The 25,164-nt window shown below is 41.3% G+C and overlaps 1 protein-coding gene across 1 annotated transcript in view; it reads left to right on the top strand.

The window, feature by feature from the left end:
* Positions 1-9,115: 9,115 nt before the first annotated feature.
* Positions 9,116-25,164, top strand: part of LOC129704540 (dual specificity tyrosine-phosphorylation-regulated kinase 2-like) — a 67,649-nt gene continuing 51,600 nt past the window's right edge. The window contains exon 1 of the mRNA XM_055647720.1: positions 9,116-9,730. The gene's annotated coding sequence lies outside the window, so the exon portion shown is untranslated. The remainder of the gene's footprint in view (positions 9,731-25,164) is intronic.

The raw sequence follows: 25,164 nt of genomic DNA, 5'->3' as shown, positions 1-25,164 counted from the left end.
GTGCTTTTAATTCAACCCTGTCATTTCAATAAAGGATTAGATTAATGCTTTGGAATGATTGTCGATCTACTTTCCTTTTTTGCAGTATCTTCTGCAAGGTGTACTGTGTTGCACACAGTTATTGTGGAATAATTATTGGTGGTATACCTGGTTTGAGTTCAGTCCAGCATATCTGCTGGGAGTAAGGATGCTTCATAAAATGGGTTTGGTCAATTAAAAAAAAAAATAATGGCAACAACTTTCAGACCGCTGCTTGGCTCCATAGAGGCACCAAAATGGCAATGATAGTTTGGAATAAAATAACTTTCACCACTACTTTTCATTGTGCATTTTAATAGATCTTAAAATCTGTGCATAAGAGTTGATTAATGAATGGAAGGAAGCAGAGGATGATGTTAGAAGATTGCTTCTCAGACTGGAGGCCTGTGACTAGTGGTGTGCCTCAGGGTTCACTGTTTGTTATTTATTTCAATAATTTGGATGAGGGCATACATGGCAAGTTTAGCAAGTTTGCAGATGATACAAAAGTGGGTGGTATTGCAGATAATGAAGATGGTATGAAGAATGGTTGATGGAATTTAATGCAGTGAAATGTGAGGTGTTGCATTTTAGGAAGTCTAACATGGGCAGGACCAACACTAAATGGTAGGGCTCTGGGGAGTGTGGTAGAGCAGAGGGATTTAGGAGTGCAGGTGCATAGTTCCTTGAAGGTGGAGTCACAGGTCAAAAAGACATGGCTTACATTGGCCTTCATCAGTCAGAGCATTGAGTAGAGATGTTGGGAGGTCATGTTGCAGTTATACAGTATAAGACAATAGTGAGGCTGCATTTAGAGTATTTTGTCCAGTTTTGGGCACCATGTTATAGGAAAGATGTTGTCAAGCTGGAAAGGGTAGAGAGAAGATTTACGAGGATGATGTCAGGACTGGAGTGTCTAAGCTATAGGGAGAGGTTGAATAGGTTGGGATTATATTCCTTGGAGCACAGGAGGATGAGGGGTGATCTTATGGAGATATATAAAATCATGAGAGGAATAGATCAGATAGATGTATAGAATCTCTTGCCCAGAGTAGGGGAAGTGGACCAGAGGACATGGGTTTAAGGTGAAGGGAAAAGATTTAATAGGAATCTGAGGGGTAACTTTTTCACACAAAGGGTGATGGGTGTATGGAACGAGCTGCCAGAGGAGGTAGTTGAGGCAGGGACTATCCCAACATTTAAGAAACAGACAGGTGCATGGATAGGACAGGTCTGGAGGGATGTGGGCCAAACACGGGCAGGTGGGACTAGTGTAGCTGGGGCATGTTGGCCGGCATGAGCAAGTTGGGCCAAAGGGCCTGTTTCCATGCTGTATGACTCTATGACTTTCTGTGACTCTAATTTAGCAGGAATCATGGAAATGAGTGTAAAGTGTGGCACCAGCATATATTTTGTTACTTAATAAACCTTTGTGAAGTAATAATTAAAGGCAATCATGCAAATTTCTCCTGTTTATCGTTCTTTTTTCACACAGAGAGTGGTGAATCTTTGGAACCCTCTGCCGCAGAGGGTAGTCGAGGCCAGTTCATTGGCTATATTTAAGAGGGAGTTAGATGTGGCCTTTGTGGCTAAGGGGATCAGAGGGTATGGAGAGGAGGCAGGTATGGGATACTGAGTTGGATGATCAGCCATGATCATATTGAATGGCGGTGGAGGCTCGAAGGGCCGAATGGCCTACTCCTGCACCTAATTTCTATGTTTCTATGTTTCCAGGTGCATCAAATTTTGGGTACAAAACAAGAACATAAAATTAAAAATGGCAAACTAAAAAGCACTGACTAGCACAGATGATGACTGGAAGAGATGCACACAATAACAAAGAGGTGGCATAACTGAAAGTAGCTTTTACAAAATGGGGAGGAATGAAAATTATAATTGAATAAAGAAAGAAGGATGCTCAGGAGCCCATTACAAACCAATAGGAAGAATACATGAGGAGATAGGTTGAGTATGGATGGCAACTAAATGTTGTAAAAGCAAAATACTGCAGATGCTGGAAATGAAATTAAAATGTAAAACATTGGAGACTTTCAGCATGTCAAGCAGTGTTTAAAGAGACAAATAGGACGTTAGGCTGATGACCAATCTGATGAAATGGACAATAAATGCTGACTGTCACATTCATACATCAAAAGCATTTGGGAACTATATTCTGCACTTTGTCTCTTTCCCATTGCTCTACCTATTGTAGTTGAGTTTGATTTGATTGTATTTAGATATAGTTTTGTCTGATTTGATTGGATAACATGCAAAATAAAGCTTTTCACTATACCTTGGCCGTGACAATAATACACCTAAACCTAACCAAGAATCCAGGAGCATCATCACAAAACAACCAGGATAGACAAAATTAGTCTGAAGAGGGTCTCGACCCAAAACGTCACCTATTCCTTTTCTCCAGAGTTGCTGCCTGACCCGCTGAGATACTCCAGCTTTTTATGTCTGTCTTCAGGATAGACAAAACCCTGAATACAAATTTGCAGATTGACAAAGATCCCAAAGTTCGACATTGGGAGACTGTACGATCCTCATATCAATAACCAAGATAACTGGATCACAACATACTGGCATAAAACCTACAATGAATCAAAACATATGACACTTGGTATTGGAGTTTCTTATTACAGTTCCAATAACTGGCCACAGAATTCCAGTAACAAACATTCAGAATATTCAAAATAAAAGAATCAAACATGTGGATTTGACTGACATCCCAGTATAAAAATCCTATGATACACAGGATTTCAATATTAATTGCATAGAAATGCAGGACACAAGTTTATTTACCCAGGTTAGGGGAAAGAAGAACCAGAAGACATACTGTAGGTTTGAGAGGGGAACGATTTAATAGGAAGCTGAGGGACAGCTTTTTCACTCAGATGATGGTGGGTATATGGAATGTGCTGCTAGTGGAGATATTTGAGGCACGTGCAACAACAACATTTAAAATAAATGTGTAAGAATGAATAGCAGATGCTAGTTTACACCGAAGATTGACACAAAATGCTGGTGTAACACAGCAGGACAGGCAGCAACTCTGGAGAGAAGGAATGGATGATATTTCATGTTGAGACCCTCCGTCACCCACATGTTGTGTCTAACGTTTAAAAGAACTTGGACAGGCACATGTATATGAAAGGTTTAGTGGGATTTGGACCAAATGCGGGCAAATGAAACTAGTTTAGAAAGGCCTTTTTGGTAGGCATGCATGCATTGGGCTGAAGGACTTGTTACTGTGGTGTATTACTCTATGACACAGAGGACAAATAGAAAGTCAGAGGATCCTAGTGGTACAGAGCTAAGACACACAAGATTTAAATATTAATGATCTGACACTGATTTCATCCTGACTTAATGATCCAAGATACACATAAGCACAAAACTGAACCTCTCAACTCAATCGATCCCAATATCAAATGCCTCACCGCTGAAAAATTAACAATTGGGGAAGAAAAATTCCCAATTTTGAGGGAATTAAAATATCCAATACAAAGGACAGTACATCAGGATTCCAATACCAAATAACCAGGCCAGGCAGAATTCTAACACAAAACAGAAGGACAGAAAAAATATATATATCTAACTGACTATCTAATTGATTCCATCAAGAATCAAAGACACAAGTAAACCCAACTTGAAACATTTGCAACACATATGATCCCAATATTCCACATTAGGACCATACAGGATCATATCAAATATGCAGAACAGAAGAATCCTTTTATCATAAACCCAAACTTTATTGTCCGGTAAAGAGAGAATCCTGAGAGCACACAGACTGCACTCTCAAATCCCGAGATGGACACAAAGTACTGTAGTAACTCAGCGGGTCAGGAAGCATTTCTGGAGAAAAAGGATGGGTGATGTTTTGGGTCGGGACCTTTCTTCTGGCTGAAAGCAGAGGGGAGGGAAGTAAATGCCAGAACTAAGCAGGCAACAGATGAACAAAGTAGTGTGGAGCCCATAATGGCCCATTGCCGACTGGGGAAATAATGAAGGGATATAAGGATGCAAACAGTGGAATTAGTACGATGACTAGGGTGGGGGAAGGGGGTGGAGTGAGGGAATGCAGGGGGTACTTACCTGGTTTGATTTAACCAACAACGAATAGGAAAGACAGGTAAGATCAATCACCAATTAACTGGAACCAACAGTGTAAAATGTCTAAAATCTTGAATGGAGAAGATCCTAAAGTCAAACCTATGAGACTGACAGTCTTTCCATACCCAGAACCCAAGAATACAAAATCCTATACTCACCAACTCAAACATAAAGATCCCTTCATCGAACACTCAGGAAACGCTGGACTCAATATCAATCAAATGAGACGCACAGATATAAAAAGTATTCACATATCAGTCATTTATTATTGACAATTTATTAACATTGTAGAAACATTTGATTCTTATCATCAATTATCAAAAACATACCATTGATAAGATCTGGAAGTCAAATGTATCCAAATGGTAAATGCCCAGGACACACAGCATCCCAATATTATAGATGAGACACACCGAATAAAAGCATTGGACATCCAAGTTAGTCATGATTGAAAAATTGGCATAACTGTGAAAGAATCCCAATAAGTGTTAAAGACCTGGTTCATTTAGAATCCCGACATCAACCAGGAGATCGACAAGATCCTAATGTAAATAAACAATTCCAAAATCAAACATACATAATAGATTCACAATGTTTAGATTCTGTTCCAAATGCAAACCAATATCAAGCAACAAGCACAGTCAAAAACCAATGATGACAAAATCCCAACTTCAAACTCCTTGTTAAATCAGGATTCAATATCGATGATAAGCAGGAGGCTTACACAAAGCACACAAAGGACAAACATCATCCCAGCAAACAAAATATCCTGGAGAAACAATAACGTGATGTTGCCCATTCAGGCCATATTGGCTCAAATTTTAAATATTGGTGGCAAACAAGATTCCAATAACAAGTTTCAAATAGAATTGATCCAAAAATCACCTGGGGTGCATCAGGACCCAAATATCAAATATATAATATGATCAGGGACAATAAAAGCTTCACACAAAAATAGGAACCAATTTCAATGCCTACAATCAATCTGATTTCAATTTCATACAGCTGAAACAAAACTAGTCTCAATATCAAACATTCGTACACAAAATAGCTCAATATCAAATGTTTTCAAGAGAGATATAGCTCTTTGGGCTAACAGAATCAAGGGATAAGGAGAAAAAGCAGGAACGGGGTAATGATTTTGGATGATCAGTCATGATCATATTGAATGACGGTGCTGGCTTGAAGAGCTGAATTACCTACTCATGCACCTATTTTCTATGTTTCCATATTTCTAAATAACTCAGGCAACCAACAACTAAATATCAAACACTGAGCACATCCAGCATCTTATATTAAACACCTGCTCGAAACAGAACAAGAAGTATCAAACTTTTCCTTTCAATTTAAAAAACGTTCAGCCCTGTTTCTAACTTTCTGTCCCCCAGCTACTTCAGTTTCCACAGCACCTACAGTACAAGCTCCAATGGACTTGAATTTGTCCAATAACCATGATAGGGTATGTAGTAAAACACATTCCAGATTTACAATAAACTCATATCAACTGTTGCAGAACCAATTTGTGTCCTGGCTGAACGGCATCCTCATGCCAATTTGTTATTTCCCATACAAAGTGTGCTATCAATTACATTCATTTTAAAGAAAATCTGGACGAGAAACATAAAATTCTCAAAGTAGTGGGTCCGTAATGGAATAGACATAAAGTAATATAATTAAAAATTATGTGATCATAAAGACAGATGAAAATTAGATTATCATTGAGGTGTCTACTCAGCTCACAAAAATAATTGATTAAATACGTGAAAGATAAAATTACAGGGCAATGGGGAAAGAGACAAAGGGTGAGTTTGGTTGGGTAATTGTATGAATATGCCAGGACGGGGTTGATTGGCAGAATGGCCTCTTTCTACCTCGTCCTCTTTAAACATCCATTGTTTTTTACTTTTCATACATAGAAAGGTTAAACAAGTTACAGAGAAAGGTTGAACAAGTTAGGGCTTTATTCTTTGGAGCGCAGAAGGTTAAGGGGGGACTTGATAGAGGTCTTTAAAATGATGAGAGGGAGAGACAGAGTTGACGTGGATAAGCTTTTCCCACTGAGAGTATGGAAGATTCAAACAAGGGGACATGACTTGAGAATTAAGGGACTGAAGTTTAGGGGTAACATGAGGGGGAACTTCTTTACTCAGAGAGTGGTGGCTGTGTGGAATGAGCTTCCAGTGAAGGTGGTGGAGGCAGGTTCGTTTTTATAATTAAAAAAAAATTGGATAGTTATATGGACGGGAAAGGAATGCAGGGTTATGGTCTGAGCGCAGGTATATGGGACTAGGGGAGAATACGTGTTCGGCACGGACTAGAAGTGTCGAGATGGCCTGTTTCCGTGCTGTAATTGTTATATGGTTTATATGGTTATTATTTCAAACCTATTCTTTGTCCATCCTAGTGTCAAAATGGATAATCTTTCATTTGTCTCCACTTTCCCTGGTTATGCTCGTTTTCTTAATCACTTTGTATTTTTATGCTTTTCTCCATACAGCACTCTTAGTGTAATCTATCTTTTGTTATTATAACAGCTATTGGCTATACAGCTATCTGGTTTCTCTTTCCTTCATTGTTTGTGACCCATAGAGAACTGATTTGGCCTAAAATGGATCTCTGCATAAGTTTGGTATTCATATCCCTGCCCATTTGACTCTTTGGCTCTTTCCTCTCAACCAATTTACCAATCAGAACAATAATTTGCCTCCAATTGAGCCAGCAAGCCATTTTGAGGGACTTTACCAGGCATCTACTGGAACACATACAAATAAAACCCAAATGCAAAATCCCTATCTACCACTTCAATCACCTGTTCAAAAAATCCAATCAAATTTGCTGGGCATGACCTACCTCTCTGCCGGCTGTCTCTGATCGGATAAAAATCTTCAAGATGTTCAGTTACTCTGACCTTAATTACTGACTAGTAATTTCCCAGCAACAGATGTTACGCTTACTGGTATGTAATCCCTGGTTTCTCTTTCTCACCTTTCATAAATAAAAAATGAGAGGTGTCATTTTCCAATCTAAAGGGCCAGTTTTTGAATTAAGAGAGCGTCAGAAGATTGTGGAGAGACAATTGAGATGTCTGACATCACGATTTAAAAGTTTATACAGAGTAAAGTGGAAATATTTTTTTTCAGTTAGTTGTAGGATTAAAAACCAGAGGGTATGAACCTAAAGCAATTCAAAGGAGTATTAGAGGGGAAGACAAAGATTTTACTACAAAGGGTGGCAGGGGTCTGGAGGGGACATTTGACACAACTCAAAACTGCCTGGAAATGTATATAAATAGCCATGACCTGCAAGGCTATAGAGCAAGTGCAGAATTCAGCATTGACCAAAATGAGCCAGATAAATCTTATGTTTCTCCACTTAAAGTTAGATTTTCCAGTTACAAATGGTGGGATTCAGCTCTTATCTCTGGATCAATAGAGCACGTCTGTAGATCCTAAACCATGACCTGCAAGGCTCTATAGCCTTGCAGGTCATGGCTTTTTATATAAAGCATAACCATTGTGCTCCAATGTCTTCTCTCCTGTGGGTTATTTGATATTGGGCTACACTGCTGAGTATTTGATATTAGGCCCAAAAAGCTGGAGCAACTCAGCAGGCAGCATCTTGAGAGAAGGAATGGGTGACGTTCCGGGTCAAGACCCTTCAGATGAGTCATGGGAGAGGGAGTCTAGAGATATAGATGGGGAAGATATGAAAACAACAGATCACAGCAGATGTCGAATGGTTCATTGTTGGCTGAGGGGAAGGTGACAACGCTGCATACAATCAGTATTATTTATTGAGGAGGACAGTAGAACCAGTCGGAGAAGTACGATGGGGAGGGATGGAGAGAGAGGGAAATCAATGGTTATGAAGTTAGATAAATCAATATTCATACTGCTGGATTGTAAGCTGCCCAAGCAAAATGTGAGGTGCTGTTCGTCCAATTTGCGTTGGGTCTCACCATGACAGTTGAGGAGGCCCAGGACAGAATGATCAGTATTAGAATGGGAGGGGGAGTTAAAGTGTCAGCAACTGAGAGATCACGTAGGGGCTAAGCGGACTGAGCGGAGGTGTTCAGCGAAAAGATTGCTGAGTCACCTAACTATGATGTTTGATATAGGAGATAAGCTTGTGTGGTTTTTTTGTGTTATATTGAGATCAGATGTGCCTGGATATTTGATATTGGTATCCTGCAAATCCCAGGTGTTCAATATTGGGGCTCCCTTGGATAACTGATACTGCAGTCCTTGCCAATCCCTCATCCACTTATCATTACGCTACCTGTGTTGTGTAATTGATAGGGCAAGAGATTGGTATTTCCCAAAGGTAGGATATTGAGATCCTGTGTTGTCTGGTGTTTGGTTTTCTGTGGGTCTCATTTATTCACACTGGGTCCCGGTTTATGTCAGAGCTTGTTATTTGGAGAGTAGAAATAAAGTACTGCAGATGCCAGTTGATACACAAAAGGACCCAAAGTGCTGAAGTAACTTAAGCAAGTCAGGCAGCATCTCTGGAGAGCATGGATAGATGATGTTCCCTGTCGAGACCCTTCTGCCTGACCCGCTGAGTTACTCCAGCTTTTGTGTCTATATTCGGTTTAAACCAGCATCTGCAGTCCCTTCCTACACATTTTCTCTAATATGGACAAGATCCAATCTGAGGCACCAAACAAAAAGGACCTGCGTACTAATCTCCCGCTCAGACTAGATCCTCGTACCAAACCACGGTTCAGTATTTCAATATCGTGCACCAAAATTAATAACATTTCAATACCAAACTTTGGGATAGACAGTATTCCAATATTAAATTCCAGAATAAAATGGATTCCAATATCGTCTGCAGAAGGGTCTGGATAGGGAACGTCGCCTATCCATGTTCTCCAGAGATGCTGCCTGACTTGCTGAGTTACTTCAGCACTTTGGGGTTTTTTTTGTGTATCACCATCCGCTGTGATCTGTCGTTTTCACACCTCACCCTTCTAAATCTCTAGACTCCCTTTCTGAAGAAGTGTCTCGACCCGAAACTGCACCTCTTCCTTTTCTCCAGAGATGCTGCCTGACCCGCTGAGTTATTCCTGCTTTTTTGGATCTTAGAGATCCCGGTTTGGAATTTGAGACCGGAATCCTGCCTGTGCCGAAGTTTAATGCCAGATCCGATCGCGTTGGTACTTGACTTGTGTACGTGAGGTGCTCGGTACCATGAACCACTCACTGTGTGCGGGATGTTTCATTCGCGCTCAGTTTCCCTTTGCTTTTTTCTGTGCGCTCCACACGGTCCATTTCCATCTCGCCTCCGTTGCTCTCACACTTTCCGCTTGATCCGCACGCTGTAATGTAGCAGTTTCACATCAGCTCACCTGCATGGCCGCTTGTCTTCCCGCCTGCACCCCGGGCTATGTGTGTTTGTGTGTGTGTGTGTGTGTGTGATTTCTCCCCGTGTTCCGCTCGCTGAAATGCCCACTCCGTTTTATCCCTCACTATGTGAGATGCCTGCTCCGTGTGGCGGGCGATTCCAGTGAACCCTGACGCCGGGCTCCTGCGCTGTTGCTGCGGCCACCCATTCCATCCACAACCCGGGACTCGGCGGTCGGCAGGTGAGCTGAGGGATGAAACTAAGAGAAACGATACGGCAACATGACAGAGAATGATATGAGCGATAGTTCATCTTTTCGTAAATTGGCATGGGACGCGAGAGGGAAGTCAGCCTGGTGTGTAACATTTTCCGCTCGAATTGCAACAGAATTAGCACGGCTTTCCCTGCAGCTGATTGCATTTTGATGTGGAATAGATTTTTTTTTGTTGCAGACCATTGTATTGAACAATCGCGATAATGTTTGCGCTGTGCTTTCAGAAGTGTGAATTGTCAAAAAAAAAGGACGTGCAATTGTGCAATTAGATGAGCTATTTTTTTTTCCAATGAATAATTTTAAATGCCTTTTGTGAATTTTACGTTAAGTGGGGAGGGAGGGTGTCTGTTATTATTTTGGGAAGGAATGGTGGTGTTGCCCAGCTGTCCAAAGACGAGTAACAAAGACAAAGGGCGACGTGTATTGCCATGGAAACAAGTTTACAGAGGTTGGTAATGTCAAGTTTCTGCAAGGACCCGACCTCTCCCCTATCACAAATCTACATAACTCGCAGCCGCTCCAGACTCTGAAATAATTGCGTGAAGCATTTCAGGAAAATCAACTGCAGCTGGAGGCGAGCCATGTACAATTTTCTTTATTTCATATCGTGGTGTCTCCCGGCAATTTGAAGCATATTGAGACCCCCCCCCCCCCCCCCCCCCCCCCCCCCCCCCCCCTCAATATCTCAAGCTCGTTAACCCCCAGGGTTGATTCTTTAACAATTGCATCCATCCAGGTTGCAAGTTTAAAACATATATATATATATATATCGAAGGTGTTTGATATTTTGAAAGTCCTCACAAGAACTGAACCCGCGGATTTCCGATTTGAAAATCAATGGTATTCCCTCCACTTCCCTGAAGGCGCTGACTCATGTTGAGGGCATGTATTCACCGGGGCCGGATGCAATATATTCAATTCGAATGGTCCTAGGCTGGAAAGCAAAGCCATGACAGCCTCGTCAAATACCGTCCTAACATCACATCCACCGCAGACTGTCACCGATGAACAAAAGCAGGATGGAGGGTTACCTCCGCCTGGTCTCCAGCCTTAGAAAAACGGTGTATTTGCATTGCTGGTCCCGAATGAAATTGACAATGGTGCTCGAATTCCAATTGAGGATCCGTTTCAAGTCTGTAAAGTGTCAGACAGTGTGGTCCAGGGACACTGAGCTGGGTGGACATATTCACTAAAACATAGCTAGATGTAATATAAATGAACTGCAGATGCTAGTTTATACCAAAGATGGAGACAAAATGCTGGAGTAACTGGACGGGTCAGGCAGCATCTCCGGAGAAAATGGATAGATGTCATTTCGGGTCGGGACCCTCCTGGTTTCATGCCTGTAGCCTAACAGATAGTTAAAGGAATGACATATTGCTGATTGAAGCGGATATTGTTCGGGACATTTCTGCAGGAATACACTGTGTTTAATAATTATTTTACGGGTTCAAAAGGTTATCTGTGACGGCAATAATTCATGCAGCCCGTATTCGGTGTCTGTGGCCCCTCATACAAGAGTGTGCCCCACGATTTGAGGTGCCGTCCTTTCCCGGCAATACGTTAAGCCACGCTACTGTCTCAGGTGGATGCGAAAGATCCCAAGGCACTCTGTCAAGGAAGAGCAATTACCCGGAGGTGACCGGGCCAATATTTATTTCTCAACCAATATCACAAAAAAAACACAATCTCTGGTTATCCTCAACCGCGCGCCCCGCGTAATGAAAATAGTCATCATTAAATAACACCTAAAAGGTCGTAACTAACACCAAACTTAACTCATGAACTGGGAGCACACACATGATCCAACTACCTTTTCGAGTAGAATCGGAACTGTAGGTGCTAGTTTAGACAAAAGGACACAAAGTGCTGGAGTAATTCAGGCAGCATCTCTGGAGAACATGGATATGCATTTTTTTCTAGTTGGGATCTTCTACATACTGATTGTAACTACTTTAAAAAAAATCCACTACTTTAAAATTTCTCCAGATTTTGAGCAGAATCTTCTTTCCATTAAAGTTTCTTTAAAATAAGGTGGGACTAGAATTGTTCAAATTGACAAAGTTACTACTTTTTACATCTGTGGCACTTTTTTAATGAACCCTTTGTCTGCCCCTCTTCTGAAGGCTGTAAAGTCATTGTTTAGCTTTGTATTGTGCCTGTGCAGTGAATTTGCAAAGTCATTATAACCCCCCTGTAAGTGTTATTGAAAGCAGCATAGATATAATCAATTAAATGAGCAGGTACAGACTTATTTACTGCCAATAACAAATTGAAATAATACACATCATTGCATAAAATCAGTGAGAGATTAATTTTGTAGGCCCCCCTCAGTTATGACTGACCACGGGTGATGCATCCTAGTCATTGGCTGCTTGCTGCAAACCTCGTCTAGAGCAACGTCACTTGTGGCTGAAGAGACCAATGTGGAAGTGACAGTCTCCGTCGCAAAGATCACATTTGTGTGTGGTGTCTGGTTTGTTGAAGTTGCTGCGCTCCTTTCACTTGTCTTCACTATCAGCTTTGGGTTGGTCCACACTCGAGTTGTGAGATGAGCGAGAGTTGTAGCTGCCTTCCCGATCCTCTTGTCAATCTCTGTGTCCATGGAGAGGTTGTCGGTGATGGTGGAGCCGAGGTACGTGAACTGATGGACGGCATCGAGTTCGTAGTCGTCGATGGTGATGACAAGCGGCGCCTCTGTATCCAGCCCCAGGATGTCCGTCTTCTTCAGGCTGATGGTCAGCCCGAAGTCCTTACATGCCCGATAGAAGTGGTTCATCAGTGACTGTAGTTCCTGCTGGGTGTGGGACACAACTGCTGCGTCATCGGCAAATAACATGTCTCTGATGAGAGCTTCACATACTTTTGTCTTTGCTCTGGGATGGGTGAGGTTGAAGAGCCTGGCATCTGATCTAGTACGCAGGTAGATCCCCTCTGTTGCAGTGCCGAAGGCATGTTTCAGGAGCAGAGCAAAGAAAATCCCAAAGAGTGTGTGAGCGAGGACGCAGCTTTGTTTGACGCCACTGCGTATGTCAAAGGGCTCCAAGAAGTTGCCATTGAACTGCACTGTCCCCTTCATGTTGACATGGAAGGATTCTATCATGCTCTGCAGTTTTGGTGGGCAGACGATCTCGGGCAGTGCCTTAAATAGGCCATCTCTGTTGACGAGGTCGAACGCCTTGGTGAGGTCAATGAAAACAACATACAGGGGCATCTGCTGTTCTCTGCACTTCTCCTGGAGACATTAACACATACTATAATTGAAGTATTGCACAGCATCTGAACCGATTATTCCTAATCATTAATTTGGCTCTGTCTGTAAAACAGATGCTGTATATTTCCACTGTAAATGTGTTGAAATTGTGTTTACTGCTTGCATTCCACGCTGAGCAACATGTGTAGACAATAATCAAAGGGTCTAGTCAAAATTGTAGTGACATCGTAAATTCAATGAGATCAATCTAAACTTTATATAATAGCAAAAACAGGAGTCTATTTAGTATTGTCGTGAATTGCAAAATGAATGGAATTTGCAATTATAAAAAGGTATGAAATGAGCATCCCCTGTTTTACACTGTTGTACAAGATCTACTCCAGTGAGCAGACATTTGTATTTCCGATCATGTAACTATCTGCCAGTTGAAAATTATGACATGATCATGCAATATTTTTAAGAAACAAGTTAATGCTGTTGACGTCTTCATTAAAATAAGCAGCAGTACAAACTTTAAACCAACCTCAAAGTGAGACTCTTCATGGGTCCCAACCCAAAACATCACCTATCCATGTACTCCAAAGATGGTGTCTGGCCTGCTGAGTTACTCCAGCATTTGTGCCTTTTTTTTTGTAAACTGGCATCTGCAGTTTCTTGTTTCTACATTTTACTGCTCCACTGCAAAATCTCCTTAAAGTATGCCTACTTTGAAGAGGTTCTCCTCCTCTCTCCATTGGGAGTTGTGTGAGACCCTCCCTCACTGCTGCCCCTCTGTGACTCCTGCTGTTCTCCTGCTCTCTGACTATGTTCTGGCCCGGACTCACAACCACAGCCATATGTGTTTCCTCAACACCTTCCTGTGTCGCCATCTTGTGCCATGTGGCCTCAAGCTCCGTTTCCAGGCCTCCCAATTTGGACCCGTCCAGAATTCCAGGTACCTACACTCAATCAACCGCTTCTCGTAACAGTTCTTCTACCATGAACTTTGTTCCACACTCTCCACCATGCGTCGGCACCAGCAGGCCCTCACTCTATTTGTCCCACAGCTCCGGGCCTCACTCACTCAGATCTGCAATGGACCTCAACTTTATTTTATTCTCTGCTAAATCTAAGAAAAAGGGTTCTGCCTCAATATATCACCTATCCATGTTCTCCAGAATGCTGCAGGACCCACTGAGTTGTTTCTTTTTTTGGGAAACCAGCATCTACAGTTTCTTATTTTTACAATATCAAAGTGAGGTTGTGAAACCCATAATTAACAAACATACCCCAAAGTTAGGTAAAATATTTTTATGGTTCAATGTACTCCATCAAAAGTGGAAAGTTGATATCTATCTAACCTATTTGTACTTTTATTCTATTTGAGGGATTTGTACATTTCTGGTGGTGAGCAAATATTGGCAGTCCCTAAATGTCCCTGAGAAGCTGATCTTAAGCTGCCCTTTTGCATTGTGCCAGTCTGTACAATGAAGCAGTTCCCACAGCAGTAGAGTGGCACAGCAGTAGAGTTGCTGCCTTACAGTGCCAGAGACCCAGGTTCAATCCTAACTACGGGTGCTGGCTGTGTGGAGTTTGTACATTCTCCCTGTGATCGTGGTTTTTTTCTCTCGATTGCCATGGTTTCTTCTCATATTCCAAAGACACACAGATTTATCAGTTATTCGGCTTCTGTAAATTGTCCCTGGTGTCTAGGATAGCACTAGTGTACAGGTAATCATTGGTCAGCGTGGACCTGGTGGGCCGAAAGGCATGTTTCTATGCTGTATCTCAAAAATAAACTAAACTAATGGTGCTGGGAGATCCTGCATGTCAGCTCATGACAGTGGAGGGACAGTGACATATTTCCAAGCAAGGATGGTGTGCGACTTGAGACACAAATGTTGGTTATGATATCCTCCCCTGTGGCTGCTGCCATTGTTCCTCCAGGTCTTAGAAGCCTTGGATTTAGGAGGTGCTGCTGAATATGTTGTAAATGCAAATATTGCAGCCATGATTTGTCTTTAGAAGGTGTGAATGTTTCAGATGGCGGATGGAGGGAGGGTGGGGAAAGGAACAGTCAAAAGCACCATTCTTCAAATGATGTGTAGTTTTTAAATGTTGATGGAACTGCACTCAATCCAGGTAAGCAATGAGTATTTTACTATTCCCAGCTGATGCCTTTTGGGTTGTGGAATGACTTTGAAGAGGCAGGAGATGAATAACTCAACAAAAAATACCCAGCCTTTGATTTTCATTTGTAGTCGCAGTAATTATGTGCATAATCGCGTTAAATTTCTGGGCAATGCTAACCCCTGGATGATAGCTCAATTGAATGTCAAAAAGAAATGCTTAAAAATCTATGGTTGACAGTAATCATTGAAAAGAGGAATAATAAAACATAGAGACTGAAGTCTGAAGAAGAGTTCCAAACTGAAATGTTTCCTGTTCCTTTTCTCCAGAGATGCTGCATGACCCGCTGAGTTACTCCAGCGTTTTGTGTCTATCTTCAGTACAAAGCAGCATATGCAGTTCCTTCCTACACAATATTAAAACGTAAGCAGGTAGCCAAATATATTCAGTTTTTTTAGATTCAAATTAATGTTTCATCAAGGAAGGAATTCATCTGGTAAAGCCCCATCTGCCCACTCAGGAGAACATAAAGGATTCCAATAGATTACTTTGAGGAAGGTTAGCTTTTATCTCAACATTATAGCTAATATTTATCCATCAGTCAACACCAGATCTGTTTATGATCTTGTTTCTTGTTTCTCCAAATTGACTGCTACATTTCCTACATTATACCAAGTCAGTAAATTTCAAAACAGTAAATACTTCCCTGGCTCTGAAGCTTTTTGTGATGCTATGAGGCCATACAAGGTGGGAAAGAGTTGGAAGGCTTTCTTGTAATTGCAAATGTTATTTCGGTCTTCATTCCACAAAACAGGCACCATGTGATTCAACGCTTGTTCATTGTGTCGCCATCATAATTGTAATTATTTTTCGCTGCATGTAAAACACATAAACGTTTATGAATTGGAATGTAAAGGAAAAGGAAGGGTTGTCAAAAAAATTAGCAATGGTTTCATATTTTAGAAAGTAAAAGCCGATGTAATCTAATCCTTGAGAATGGTAAAATAATTCTTCCAAGCACAGAATGGCACAGTGGAGTAGAGTTGCTGCCTTACAGCACCAGAGACATAGAAACATAGAAACATAAAAATTAGGTGCAGGAGTAGGCCATTCGGCCCTTCGAGCCTGCACCGCCATTCAATATGATCATGGCTGATCATCCAACTCAGTATCCCGTACCTGCCTTCTCTCCATACCCTCTGATCCCCTTGGCCACAAGGGCCACATCTAACTCCCTCTTAAATATAGCCAATGAACTGGCCTCAACTACCCTCTGTGGCAGAGAGTTCCAGAGATTCACCACTCTCTGTGTGAAAAAAGTTCGCCTCATCTCGGTTTTAAAGGATTTCCCCCCTTATCCTTAAGCTGTGACCCCTTGTCCTGGACTTCCCCAACATCGGGAACAATCTTCCTGCATCTAGCCTGTCCAACCCCTTAAGAATTTTATAAGTTAGACCCGGGTTTGATCCTGACCTCGAGATACTGTCAGTACAGACATTGTCCATTCCCCCTGTGACCGCATGGGTTTTCTTCGGGTGCTCCAGATACCTGTAGGTTTGTAGGTTAATTGGTTTCTGTAAATTGTCCCTTGTGTGTCAGACTAGAACACGTGTATGGATGATTGTTGTTCGTCGTGGATTGGTGGGCCGAAGGGCGTGGTTGTACGATATATCTCTAAACTAAATTTTACAATTATTTCTTTTTACGAGAGATTTTCTTTTACTATTTTTTCTCGGGAAAAGGGGCAGCATAGTGGCACAGCTGGTAGAGCTGCTGCCTCACAGTGCCAGGCACCCTGATTTGATCCTCACCTTGAGTGCTGTCTGTGTGAGTTTGCACGTTCTCCCTGTGATCTCATGGGTTTCCTTCTGGGTGCTCCGGGAGCCTCCTCTCACCTCCCAAAGACATGTGGGTTTGTAGGCTCATTGGCTGCTGTAAATTTCTCCTCGTCTGTTGGGAGTGGATGAGAAAGTGGGATAACATGGAACTCGTGTGAATGGGTGATCGATGGTTGGCATGAACACAGTGGGCCAAAGGGCCTGCTTCCATGCTGGAACTCTAAACTAAACTAAGGTGCAGACATGATCCAACCCTTTAGAATGCTAAAAAAATTGTACGAGACAAGATTTTCTTTAATTATATTTTCTTAGGATTAGGAATCAGTGAAAAATCATGTATTGATTGCCTTGTCCTGGTTGCCATGTAAAGTTGTGATAGTCTTTGAATTGCTGTAGTCCAGGCATTCTTTGTGTAGCTAGAGAGCTTCAGAGGCTTAGATGACAATGAAGAATACATTTCCCTGTTGGGCTGAGGTGTAAATTGGAGATGATTGTGGTTCTAGTCGCCTGCTTGATCTGCCTTTCCCAGTGGCAGACTGCTGATTCAAGAGGTGGTGCAGACAGCAATATTGTACTGTGCTTTATTGATATGGATCTATGGAAGTGGTGGAGGGAGAAGATGTTTAGGCCAGTTGCAGAAGTTGTACAGGATTGTGTATAATTGACACACACATCAAAGTGAGTGGAGTGTACCGCACCATGCAAGCCTTACTAATTGGATAAGCTACCTTCTTGCATCAGAATACCAAGCTTGTAGTGTTTGAGGCATTATATCATTTGCTCAGCTGATTTTCTGATCAATAGTGACATTCACATTTCTGAATTCCATTGCTGGGACCTCTGTGATAGAAATGCTATTGACCATCTGGTTAGGGCAGTTACCCTGCAGTTGTTCATCACCTAATGTGTAGATTAATGTGTAGGCAAAAGCTTGGAAATGTCTGGATCTTGTGGTCATACTCTGTATTATATGGGGAACAAAGAAATTGCTGAACACTAACAAACTCCGTCCTGTTGACCTTATGGTGGAGGGCAAAATAAGCAGGGGGGCAATTGAATTGAAGGCACCATGAGGAGCTCTAGTGGTACTATCCTGGGCCTGATATATGTGTTTCACCAATGACACATACCTTTCATTGTTTTAGTTATGACTCTAACCTGAGGGGAGTATTTCCCCCCTTTTCATTCTGCATTGTTTTGCTCGAGTTGTTTGGTCCCACATTAAGTTGACTACTACTTTAGCAGTGACTGGAAGACTGAATATAGGGCAAAGAGGGCGGCACAGTGGCGCAGCGGTAGAGTTGCTGCCTTACAGCACAGAGACCAGGGTTCGATCCTGACTATGGGTGCTGTCTGTATGGAGTCTGTATGTCCTCCCCATGACCGCGTGGGTTTTCTCCGGGTGCTCCGGTTTTGTCCCATGCTCCAAAGACGTACAGGTTTGTAGGTTAGTTGGCTTCGGTAATAGTTGTAAATTGTCCCTAATACGTAGAATAGTGTGAGTGTACCGGTTAGCTGGTTAGTATGGACTCAGTGGGCCGAAGTGCCTGTTTCCGTGTTGTATCACTGAACTTAAGTCAAGTAAATTAGTCAAGGAAAGCAAACAGAGTAAGAATAAATGGGTATTTTTCAGCTTGACATTCTGTTAATGATGAGCTGCCTCAGTCAGCATTGGGCATTCAACTACTCTCATATTAATGCCCAGAATGAAGTAACAGGGCACAACATATCACAGTTTTCTGATAATACAAACAAAATGGGAATGTGAGCTGTAACGGGCACAAATAAAAAAGGATATGGACAAAAAGGTGACAGAGAAAGGATCATGTAAGGTAAAAGGCAATTGATCTTGGAGGAAGAATTGGACAAATATGTTAAAATATTGAATAATGAATATAAGCCAATTTACAGAAACATCTTTGTGGCTAGCTGCATATTACATAGAAGGTTAGTGTGGTATTTTGACCTTTTTGCATGTGGCCTGGAGGACAAGAAATAATCTTGCAACATTTATTTGGAACATTGATGAAATTATACCTGAAATACTGTTTGCACTATTTCCTGTATGTAAGAAAATGATTTATATATGCCCATTGTAACTACACCATAGATTCACCGCATTCTTTCCTAAGCTGATTATCCTATTAGTTGTTTTATAATTGGACAATACACTTTGGAGTTTATAAGAACAAGGCTTAACAGATATGAGATTCTGAAAGGCACTGACAGGATAGATGCTGATAGCCTGATCTTCTAGCCTGGAAAATATTGATCCATTTGCTATGGGATCACAATGCCTTGCTTATAGCATAGATATACACAAAATGCTATGGTAACTCAGTGGATCAGTCAGCATCTCTGGTGTAAAGGAATAGGTGAGGTTTCAGATCGAGACCTTTCAATAGGTCCATGGGTCAAGACGTGTTGAAGGGTCTTAACCCTAAACATCACCTATTCCTTTCCCCCAGAGATGCCATCTGACCTGCTGAGTCACTTCAGCATTTTGTGTATATCTTTGATCTTAAGGAAGGAACTAGCATCTGCAGTTCCTTCCTTAACATTTTGCCTATAGAATGCTGCTTCTCATGTATTATCATGTTATCACAGGTTGCTAACTGGCTTTCATGAATCCAGGTTGTTGACCTTGGATGTTCTTTGGCATTCCGCATTTAGTAAAATTATATTTCAAAATGGATGTTCTGATTTACCTGACTGTGCAATAATCCATCATCTCCACTCAGGCTGGCTACAGCATGGTTTCTGTTAGCAGTTTCTATTTGAAGAAATGTAGAGAGAAAAAAAAATCATCAGTCACAAGTAAGGCTTGAGCTTCATGAGATTTTTTCCCCTGTAATGGTGGATATTAGTATATGTCAAAATTATTAATAGACAGTTTACAACAGTAAACTCTATGAGATTTTATGTGGCTATGTGACATGGAAATATCATCAGTGAGAATACAATGTTGTAAAGTATAACTATTGTCAGGCTATTTGGAATGGGGGAAAAATGGTTGAGGATCTATAACCTGAATATTGGCGTCTCTGGTTTTGAAAACACCTACTTTTGCTCTCTTGCCCCCGTTATATCAATGTTGAGGGAAATTAGTAACATATAATAACCTTAAAATTATGGCCTATTCCAGTATTTAGAATGAACTGTTGAACCTGTGATCTGACACCATAACAGGAATTTTTTACACATTTTCTCATAGAGCTTTCAAGTTTTCCATTCCATGTACAAACAATGACTCACACCATGCAATTACAATTCTTATTTAAAGCTCTTATTTTTCACCCTCAATATCAGTTACATTCACAATTTTTTAATGAACTAGACTTCTTTAATGAGTCAGTTATGGTTTTAGTTATTTCTCTCAACTGCTCGGTTGCAAGTTTGAGTCACATGCTTTATATATATATATATATATATATATATATATATATTATCCCAGCCCATTCAGCTACAAGTTTAAATCATGTAGTACTATGCATGTGGGATAACATGCAATTCCTTGTAATTCTACACCAGCTCAGTCCTGTTTGCTGTAATTTTGGCTCAGGTCTACTGGAAGATTTGGTTTGGTTGGGTCGGGTTGGTCACACCCGGAGAAAACCCACCTGGTTACAGGGAGAGTTTACAAACTCTGTGCAGACAGCACCCATTGTCAGGATCAAACCCGAGTTTCTGGGGCTGTAAGGCAGCAATTTCACTGCTGCGCCATGGTGCTGCCACTGCCTTCCGTCCTTTTATAAGCACTAGGAGTATTCACTCCTGAACACTAACTACTGCTTGTTAAATCTCCCGCACCGCTCCTACTTTCAGCTGTTCCCCCATAAGTAAAACTCACTTGGCCTCACACTTTTGGTTGGTCAAGAGTCAAGAGTCAAGAGTGTTTTATTGTCATCTGTACCAGATAGGACAATGAAATTCTTACTTGCTGCAGCACAACAGAATATGTAAACGTAGTATATAACGGAAGAAGAAAAGTTCAGTGTTTATATATACACATGCACACATACTCAATGAATAAAAACATATAGTGCAATAATAATAATAGTCTGTTGTGGTTCAGAGCTTGTATGTTGTTGTGTTCAATTGCCTGATGGCTGTAGGTACGAAGCTGTTCCTGAACCTGGATGTTACAGTTTTCAGGCTCCTGTACCTTCTTCCCGATCGCAATGGTGAAATGTGGCCAGGATGGGGTGGGTCTTTGATGATGTTGGCTGCCTTTTTGATGAATCGAGTTGGAGTAAAGGTTGATAGAATACTATTATTGAATAGTTGCAATTATTTATGACTCATTGTGGTGGAGAGAAGCCCTTTCCATTATAGCAGTTGATGTTTTTGTATTATTTCATTGATTGCTTTATGTCTGCAGGTAGCTGTTTTGCATATGATTATTATTTAATAATAGTACATTTTTACAAAGTAATACAATAAATACCTTTTTATTTGCCATTTCACTATCTGGAACATTCTAGCAACTAACATTTCAGAAATCCCTGCATATAATTGACCCTTCTCCAATAATCGTGTTCCATATTGGAGCCATCCAGCATATGATTCTAGCTTCCTGTTGTGAGTTTATTGAACATAGACATAGAACTGTACAGCACAGGAACAGGATCTTCATCCCACAATGTCTGTGCCGAACATGATAGAAGCTAAACTAATCTCATCTGCCTGCTTATGATATATATCCCTCTATTCTCTGCATGTTAATGTGCCTATCCAAAAGCCTCTTAAATCCCATCATTGTATCACTCTCCACCACCACTATCTCTGGCAGTGCATTCCAGGTATCCACTCTCTGTAAAAAAAACTTGCCCTGCACATCTCCTTTTAACTTTACCCCTTTCACCTTAAAGCTATGCCCTATGGTGTTTGACCTTTCCAACCTGAGAAAAAATGTTCTGTCTGGGCTACTGGGTGTAGTTTTGGTTCATTTGTTATAGGAGCAAATTAGGTCATTTGGTCCATCAAGTCTACTATGTCATGCAATCATGGCTGGTCTATTCTTCCCTCTCAACCCCATTCTCCTGCCTGCACCCCATAACCCCGACACCCGTACTAATCAAGAATTTGTTGATCTCCGCCTTGAAAATATCCATTGGTTTGGCCTCCACAGCCTTCTGTGGCAACGAATTCCACAGATTCATCACCCTATGGCTAAAGCTGCTGAGAGGTGGTCATAGTGGTTTTACAGGGACTTCCCCTTCAATTTAACACTAATGTTCAACTGATAGCAATCTATAATCTTTGCAATGTCATAAATGAAAAATACAACTGTTGATTATTTGGCCTTTCCATTTGACTGGCATTTGTCATTTCTGGCACATAGCAGATAACACGATGTTTTTTATAGCTTTGACATTCAAAGGAAAGTTTTCCACAAAGTATTTTTATTCTGCTACATTTATTAGTTATCAGAAATAATAACACTAGATTCTTCAACTGTTTGTTCATGGTACATGTACAATAATTTGCATGTGGACTATTAGCCTTCATTGCAAACAGTTTGGAGTTTATTCTGGGCTTTGACATGATCTAATTTGGAGTATTACATCGAATATAGAATATGTTTTGTGCATTTTGCGTCTCTGAACTTGAGGATGCCAGTGTAGCTTTGATTCACTGCACTAATTGATGGACTGACCTATGAGGAGACATTGAGTACTCTTTCAAGGTACAAAGAATGAGTTGACCTTATGGGGATGCAAGATCTGAGAAAGTGCTGGGGTAGTGCATCTATTTGTCACAGAAGTCTACAATCTATAACCGAGATGCATTGTTTCAGCATGAAATATGGTCGTCTAAAATGATGTGAGGAGAAATTAATTTCTGCAGATTATTGTAAGTCATTGGATTCTACAACTCATAAGGGTATAGGGTATATTCAAAGATGAGTTTTTTCAAGCTGAATGGAGCTGAGGTGGGTAACTTGTTGCGGCACATGATGAGCGATAATGATCGAACAGGAGAATGTCTCACGGGATCATGTTACCCATTCCATTTGCTTACGTTCATATGGTGTTACTAACAACTTATTGAATGACCACTGTTTAAACAGAATTTGAAAATTTCACAATTGATTGTAATGTTATGAACGTACATAAGAATGTATTAAGCTTATATAAATTATTAAATTACAATATAGTTACCCGAGAAAGTGAATCCATATTCTTGATAAAAAAGGCTAATATGATGTCAGTGGCAAAACTGGAAGAAATGTCACTGCAAAATGTTTGCCAATCAAAGGTTAATTGAATTAACATCTTTAAAATGATCACATCAGGATGAGTAGCTAAAGTGGATTTCTGATCAGTTGCTGAAGAGACATAGCTTTGTACTTAATTGAAACCATAGCTTGTTTTGGCGGTTGGATGGCCATGTGTATGCTGCACCACTGTTGCAAGAGTGATAGGAGGCCAGTTCTTGCTGGCGTAGTGCCGCTCACTGAACTGCCATCTGTAGTGCCCCCAACATCAGCAGTATTCTGTGCTGTATACAGATAACCTATCTCAATGGCCCCCATATCCTGAAGTCGAATGACATACTCTCAGTGAAAGGGCTTCGGGCAGCAGAAAGAGGACGGCCTGCCTTATGCCTCTGACAGCCTTTTAAGATTGGCAAAACTAGAGTTGGGGCTTTGATTTCCGTTACTGCTGTCATTGATATTCATATTTAAAAAAATATTTTACATTCAGAGACATTTAAATTTATTGAATTTAAAGTTAATAAGTAAAACAAACTAAACATTAAAAATATGAACTAAAATATCACTGCCTACACAGTTTATATTCAAGATCTAAACAGTAAGAGTGATTTTAGAGAAAGGTATCCTTGCCAAATTTTATACAACACGTGTCTGGCCACTTCTCTGTTATTTTTCCCCTGAATAAACCAATCATGATCTTGTGCACCTTTAGAAAATCTCCTTTCAACCAGATGCTGCCCATCCTGCTGAATGTTTCCAAAATTCCCCACTTTCATCCCCTTTCAACCTTCTTAGTTCTAAGGACAACAATTTCATATTCTCCAGTCCAACCTTATGCTGCAGTCAAATTTGTCACCCCCAAAATAATCTAGCAAATCTTTTGTGTGCCTACTCTGGCACTTTTACATCTTTCCTAAAGCATGATAAATTGGATGTAATACTCCTGCTGTGATATAATGGGCAATTTGCATAAATTCAACATAATCTTCCTGCTTTTGTGCTCTGTGCCTTTATTTATAATTCCAGTGATCCCACATGCTTCACTAACCACCATGCCTTTCCATTTACTAACATCATGCCCTTCCATTTTTAAGGATTTATGCACATGCATGCTCTGGTTCCATACTCCTACACACCCCATGAAACTTTCCATTTAATCTATATTCTGTCTTGTTATTTTTTCAAAAAATGTGCCACTTCATAACATCTTACTCATTCCATCCGCCATTTGTCTGGCCATTCAGTTTATCTGTACCTTGCAGTTGATCATCGTCTTGCTCACAGATTAAAGTCCACCAGGGGCACCGCATGATTGGCAACCCCGCCAACAGTCTGTCTGTTTTTTAGTGTGTGTAAATGTTCTCCGGTTTGTGGGGGGAGGGGAAGGGGGTTGGGGGAAACTTTTTTTCTGTTTCTTACCTTGCCGGAGATGCGATTAATTTTCGGGTCGCATCTCCGGTCGCTCTGCGGCCACCATCGGTGGAGCTGGAGGCCTCCTCGGACTGACTTGAGCGTGGCGTGGACTTAACATCGGAGTCGATCCCTTGCCTGGGATCGTTCCAACCACGGCCTGCGGACTTACCATCAAGAGCTCGCAGTCTCGGGAGAGGCTGAGTCGGGAAGCTTCAACGACGCAGAGGCTCGACCAGAACCGACCGGGGGTCCGATTGCCGGAGCGGGGGACCTGAACCCCCCCCCCCCCCCCCCCCGCAATGCAGGAGGTGATTGCCCCGATGCGGATGACGCAAACGGCGCCAGCTACGGAAGTCAAGATCGTCCCGTCAACGGAGGGCTTGAGGCCCTCGACCACGGGAGTCACTGTGGTGGATGTTTATGTTAAAATGTATTTTGTGTGTTCCGTTGCTTTTTATTTGTATGACTGACTTGGGAGATGAAATTTCTCGTATGTTGCAAAACATACTTGGTTAATAAAGATTTATTGTGATAGTGATTGTGATTGCTCAGCTATTTGGATCATGTAAGTTTGAAAGTTTTTGGCCTTAGCACTCCAACCCACAGT

Source organism: Leucoraja erinacea, chromosome 16 (genome assembly GCF_028641065.1).
Source record: "Leucoraja erinacea ecotype New England chromosome 16, Leri_hhj_1, whole genome shotgun sequence".
Lineage (NCBI taxonomy): Eukaryota > Metazoa > Chordata > Chondrichthyes > Rajiformes > Rajidae > Leucoraja > Leucoraja erinaceus.
This window is presented reverse-complemented; position numbering and strand designations above follow the sequence as displayed.